Raw genomic sequence first — 5,823 nt, forward strand, 5'->3', positions numbered from 1 at the left:
AACAGGTTTATTTGGAAGCACTAGTTTTCAGAGTGCTGCTCCTTCATCAGGTGGTTGTGGAGTACACAATTGTAAGACACAGAATTTATAGCAAAAGTTTACGGTGTGATGTAAATCCCAGAACTTAAAAGTTACATTCTCAAGTGAACTTTAAAATGTCTTGCAGCGCACCAGTATATATTTGTACAACGCAATTTTCAAATACAATTTGAATGTTGATATGTGTGATATATATAGTATATATTTATTTAGGTAATATTTACATACATATATTTGACCTCTGCATGCAAATATCTATGGTACCTTATGGCAGCCCTCAACCTTATCTTCCCGCTGTTGCCTCAGTTTCTTAGAAGTAGGTGTCATGTACAGTTGTGCTCTGAACTTATTGTAAAACGTGCCCAAATTTTTCTGACAAAATGGCATCATGAAGAAACAAGTATACAGCACAGTTTAAACTAAAGGTTATTGAAGTTGCAAAGAAGAACAACAATAGCGTAGCTGCAAGGGAGTTCTGTGTTTCTGAAAACCTTGTTTGAGATTGGAGGAAAAAAGCCACACTGTTAAAGGCTGTGCCAAAACAGAGTATGCAGAACAAGTGGCCACAACTAGAAGAAAAGATTGCTGACTGGGTAACTCAGTGTCATTGGAATGAAAGCATTGTGATTCGAAAATGTATAAGAATACACACTAAAAATGAAGCAAAAAAAATGGATTCAGTGTTTCAAAGCTGGTGCTTGATGGTGCAGTAGGTTTATGAAAAGGTATGATTTAGAGTTTAGACAGAAAACCAAGATTGCCCAACGTCTACCAACAGAACATAATGACAAGTTAATTGACTTTGTAATCAGAAGTTGGAAGAAAAACTGGTACAGGTTCTCATGCATCACCAATATGGAGGAAGCCCCAGTGAACTTTGATATGCCAGTGAACAGAACTGTGGACAAGTTTGGAGCAAAAATAGTTTTGGTTAAGATTACTGCCCATGAAAGGAGTCAGTTCACTGTGGTACTTGGTTGGACGTCAGGTGGAACAAAGTTCAAGCCTATGGTGATTTTTAAGCAGAAAACTCTGCCGAAACAGAAATTTCCAAAAAGCATTGTTGTCCTCGTCCATGAAAAAGGGTGGATGGATGAAGGTGGCTACAAGACTTGGATTTGGGAGGTCTGGAATATGTGACCAGGTGGACGTAGAAAGGAAAAAAGCTTCCTGATTTGGGATATGTTCAGATCACACAGAGTGGAAAGTGTTATCAGTGAACTTCGAACTAACAATACTGACATTGCAATGATTCCTGGAGGCCTAATGAGCATGGTGCAGCCACTGGATGTTAACATCAATAAACTTTTTAAGGACTTAGTACGGAAGAAATGGAATGATTGGATGCAAGAAGGGGAAAAAAGCTTCACAAAAGGTGGTAACACGTGTGCTCCATTACTTGCGACTGTATTTGAGTGGATTGTTGAGTCCTGGAAGGACATGAAAATTGAAATTATTGTGAAAGTCTTCAAAAAATGTGGATTTTCTAGTGTTTTAGATGGTATAGAGGATGACTATTTATGGTCAGATGGAAGTGATGACAAATAGATTGATGTTTGACCCAGATGACTGGAATAAATTATTCAGTGGTGCAGCTGATCAGGACAGTGAATTTGAAGTATTCTAATGTATCAGTATCTTTTGTTTTAAGCAGCTATCCATATTTTTTATGATATACGGTGAGAAGAGTTTTTTGCTGTGAATATCAGTTTTTTGATGTAAAGCGTTTATCATATATTATTAACAGTTTCATGTGGTATTTTTTAAATGAAATATTATCAATTTTTTTTTGTTTTTACTGCTCCTTTGTTTTTATTTCATGAATTGCGTGTTGTACAAATACCCCCGATAGATGGCCTGACCACTTGCTGGTATGCTGACTAACTTTTGTACATATATGTAGACCTACATGCACTTTACACTACTGGTAACTGGAATACGATGCGACAGTACTGTTCTACCTTAGCAGGCAGAATGGAGACAGTTATTTGGTAGATAAATATTCAATAATGGCCAAATTATTTTTCCTTTTGGTGTTTACTATTTTATATAGAGATCTGGTTCTTGTTTGTTCATTTTTTGACTGATGCCAAGCATGAATTTCATCCTCTCAAAAAGAATACCTCGTGTGTAAGTCGACCCCCTAATTTCAGCTTAAAAAATGGACTTCAAAACTCGATCTATACAAGAGTATATACAGTAATTCAGTCTTCATGGATTTTCGCTAAGCTTTTAATAAGGTCTCACATGGCTGACTGGTTGGCAGAAAAGTACCCATGGGGAACTTAGCAAACCAGGTACATTCCGTAGTGGGAAAGGAAGGGTATGTTGATCCATGTTTTTGCAATTTCTCAAAATTCATTCATGCAATGTGGATATTGCTGGCTTACCCAGCATTTATTATCTATAAAAGCAAATTATTGCAGATGCTGAAATCTGAAACCAAAAGAGAAAAATGCTGGAAAATCTCAGCAGGTCTGGCAGCATCTGTAAAGAGAGAAAAGAGCTTTCTTTTTATTTCAAAAATATACTTTATTCATAAAATTATTTGGATCTCTGTACAATTGGTCATGCCATTCTTGTGCACACATTACATTTCTTTACATACAGACATTGAAATTTATTTTTCCTATATACAAATCTGTACATTTACTAGCCAGCGGAGTCCCCTGTTCTTCTTAGACAGGCAGTGGTCTTTCCCCACCGCACTTGGAAGCAGCTGCCCCAAGCTTCAGCACGTCCCTCAACACGTAGTCCTGGACCTTGGAATGTGCCAGTCTGCAACACTCAGTCGGGGTCAACTCCTTCAGCTGGAAGATCAACAGGTTTTGGACCGCCCAGAGAGGGTCCTTCACTGAGTTGATGATAAAAGAGCTGACGTTTCGAGTCTAACTAACCCTTTGTCAAACCTAAAAAAAGGGAGAAATAGGGAGGTATTTATACTAGGCTGAGAGAAGGTGAGTCATGGCTCCAGAAGCAAAGGTAGTAATAAAGAGGTGATAATGACAGTGCATAGAGAGATTATAGTGAGATTAGGAGCTGTGAATGACCAAGGCTGTAGCCAGTGCTATGTGACAAAATATGTGGGGGATGGGTGAAGCAGAGGCAAAATGGAAAACAGATGAGAAGGGTAGCAAAGGTGGAAGAGGAGAGGAAAAAGGTGATGAGAGAGTAGGGAGCGAGAGAAAGAGAGACAGTCAAGAAATAAGAGGTACAGAACAGTGAAAATAAAAGATAAATAAAATAAATGAAATAAAATTACAGAGCAGAATGAAAACAGAGGGGTCGAGATGGAATAATCATCTGAAGTTGTTGAATTCAATGTTGAGACCGGCAGGCTGTAATGTGCCGAGTCGGAAGATGAGATGCTGTTCCTCCAGTTTGCGTTGAGCTTCACTGGAACATTGCAGCAGGCCAAGAACAAACATGTGGGCATGGGAGCAGGATTGTGTGTTGAAGTGGCAAGCCACGGGAAGGTCCGGGACCTGATTGCGTACAGATTATTATCTATCCCTAGTTTTCCTTGAGGTGACCTGTCTTCTAGAGGTGTTGCATCCTATCCAGGCTAGATGGCTGTTTCCAGTAGGGTTTTGCAGGGCTCATATTGAGCCTCCTGCTTTTTGTGATTTGTATTAATAGCATGGATGTAAATGTCAGGAGCATGATCAAGGAATTTGCAGGTAACACAAAAATTGGCTGTTTGGTCGAAAGATGGAAGTCCACAGCATCATATCAATGGACTGGCGTCAGGAGGACAGAAAAGTGGCAAATGGAATTTCACCAAGGGAAATGTGAGGTAATGCATTTGAAGAAGTCAAACAAGGCATAGGAATACATGTCCAAACTTACATTCAAGCAACCGGTGTAGGCCATTTGGCTCCTTGAGTCTGCTCAACCATTCGACAAGATCACGGTAATCTGATTGTAACTTAAAATCCACATTCCTGCCTACAATGATAACCTGATAGACAGAGCAGTGGATGCAGTCTTTGCTAATGGAGAATATCCTGAGATACTGATAACTGGTGTCCAAGATGGAGGTCCAGAGGAACAAGCAGCAAGCCAGATTACCACCAACTTTCCCTCTAATTTTTTTCCCAGCTGCTTAGGTCTCTGAGACCTGTGTGCGGCAATGACTTCTGGAATCAAAAATCAAAGTGTGATTGGTGTGCCAATACTGAACACCATGTCTGAAACATCACAGTGGCTGCAATTGTGTATAGCTATACAGCTTATAGGGAATATTGCTTAATGCTCTGCTTTTATGTCAGGAATTGTCACCATCCAATTTGTACCTGGTAGATGGAAGGATGGGAAAATGCATATCAATGAAACTGGATGATGTATTTATGAGGATATTAATGCATACTTTTGCATTAAACAAGCCTCATACTACTCACTAATCAAAACCTTATCTTGCCATTTAACACTTGTTTGAAAAGTGTGACTTTTTGTTCTCAATGTTGGAAATCTTCTCACTACTGATCTCATGTGATTCTTTCAACGTTTTCACCATGGCCCACTTCACTCAGTAGCAAGGAAGATTCCACCCAACGTATTGGAGATTGTTCATGTCAAATTACTATGACTGTGTGAAGTGTCCAGGTGGCCCCTTCTCTGAGTGCAGACTAGATGACTGTATCTCTGTGAAATGTTCAGTCTACTCTCCCCAGTAGGAGGACTGTTGACTGTGACTATGAAATATTGAGCCTACTCTTGATCTTGGTGAGGATTATTTGGCAGTGACAGAAATTCTCAGTTTGCTCTTGCCTGTTGTGAGAGCTGTGACAGTGTCTGAAATTCTAAGTCTGTTCTTACACATTGTGAGGACTGTGTGACAGTGACAGTAAAATTCTCAGTCTGTTCTTGCCCATCGTGAGGACTGTGTGACATTGCCTGTCAACCTTTTAGACAGTGGCATTGTGGTAACGTCAGTAATCTAGAACTTCATGCTACTGTCCTGCACACAGCTTTTAAAATCCCAAAGTGGCAGATGGTAAAGTATCAATTGAATATAAATCTGGCTTAATGTTAACCATTTAGCTGCTGTCAGTTGCCATTAAAAAGCCATATGGTTCACTCAGGTGCTTTAGGGAAGGAAATCAGCCACCCTTTCCTGGTTTGACCTACAAATGACTCCAGACCCACAGTAATAGGGTTGACTTTTAACTGCCCTCTTGCAAATAGATTTGAGCAATACAACACAACCTCAATTATCCAAATGAAACGGCCGGGGAGTATTTTGTTTGGATAACTGACAGTTCAGATAATGGATTGGTTAGATAATGGACCTTGAGATCTTGTTCGGATAATCTGAAATTCAGATAATTGATGTTTGGATAATTGAGGTTCTGTAATTGATGCTGACATCCCATGAATAAGTTTTTTTTAAAGCAAAAAAATCAAGGTTGAAAACAGTCAGCAGGAGAAGTTGATTTTCATAGGTGCCAGTTGGCTAAATGGATAGTAACAATTATTTGAATCAGGAATAATGTTGGGCAAAGCAGGAGATTGGCATTCATTAATGATGTTCATTTGAAGACCTGGTGTAAACATGATGGGATATCCTTCCTTCTGTACCGAACACTTCCATGATTCAGTTCTTGCTCACTGTGAGGTCTGGGTGACAGTGAAATGTTCAATCTGTTTTTCTGGGTGAAAGTGACTGGTAAAGTGTGAAACGCTCATGCTGTATTTGCCCTGGCCACTGTGACTGACTATTCCTCCAATGGGCAGGGGGCGCTCCACGGGACGAGCGGCCGGAGTCAGAGTCGTTTCTTTTCC

The sequence above is a fragment of the Chiloscyllium plagiosum genome, unplaced genomic scaffold, assembly GCF_037043375.1.
Source record: "Chiloscyllium plagiosum isolate Xiang-an unplaced genomic scaffold, Cpla_swu_hap1 HiC_scaffold_6, whole genome shotgun sequence".
NCBI classification, from domain to species: Eukaryota; Metazoa; Chordata; class Chondrichthyes; order Orectolobiformes; family Hemiscylliidae; genus Chiloscyllium; species Chiloscyllium plagiosum.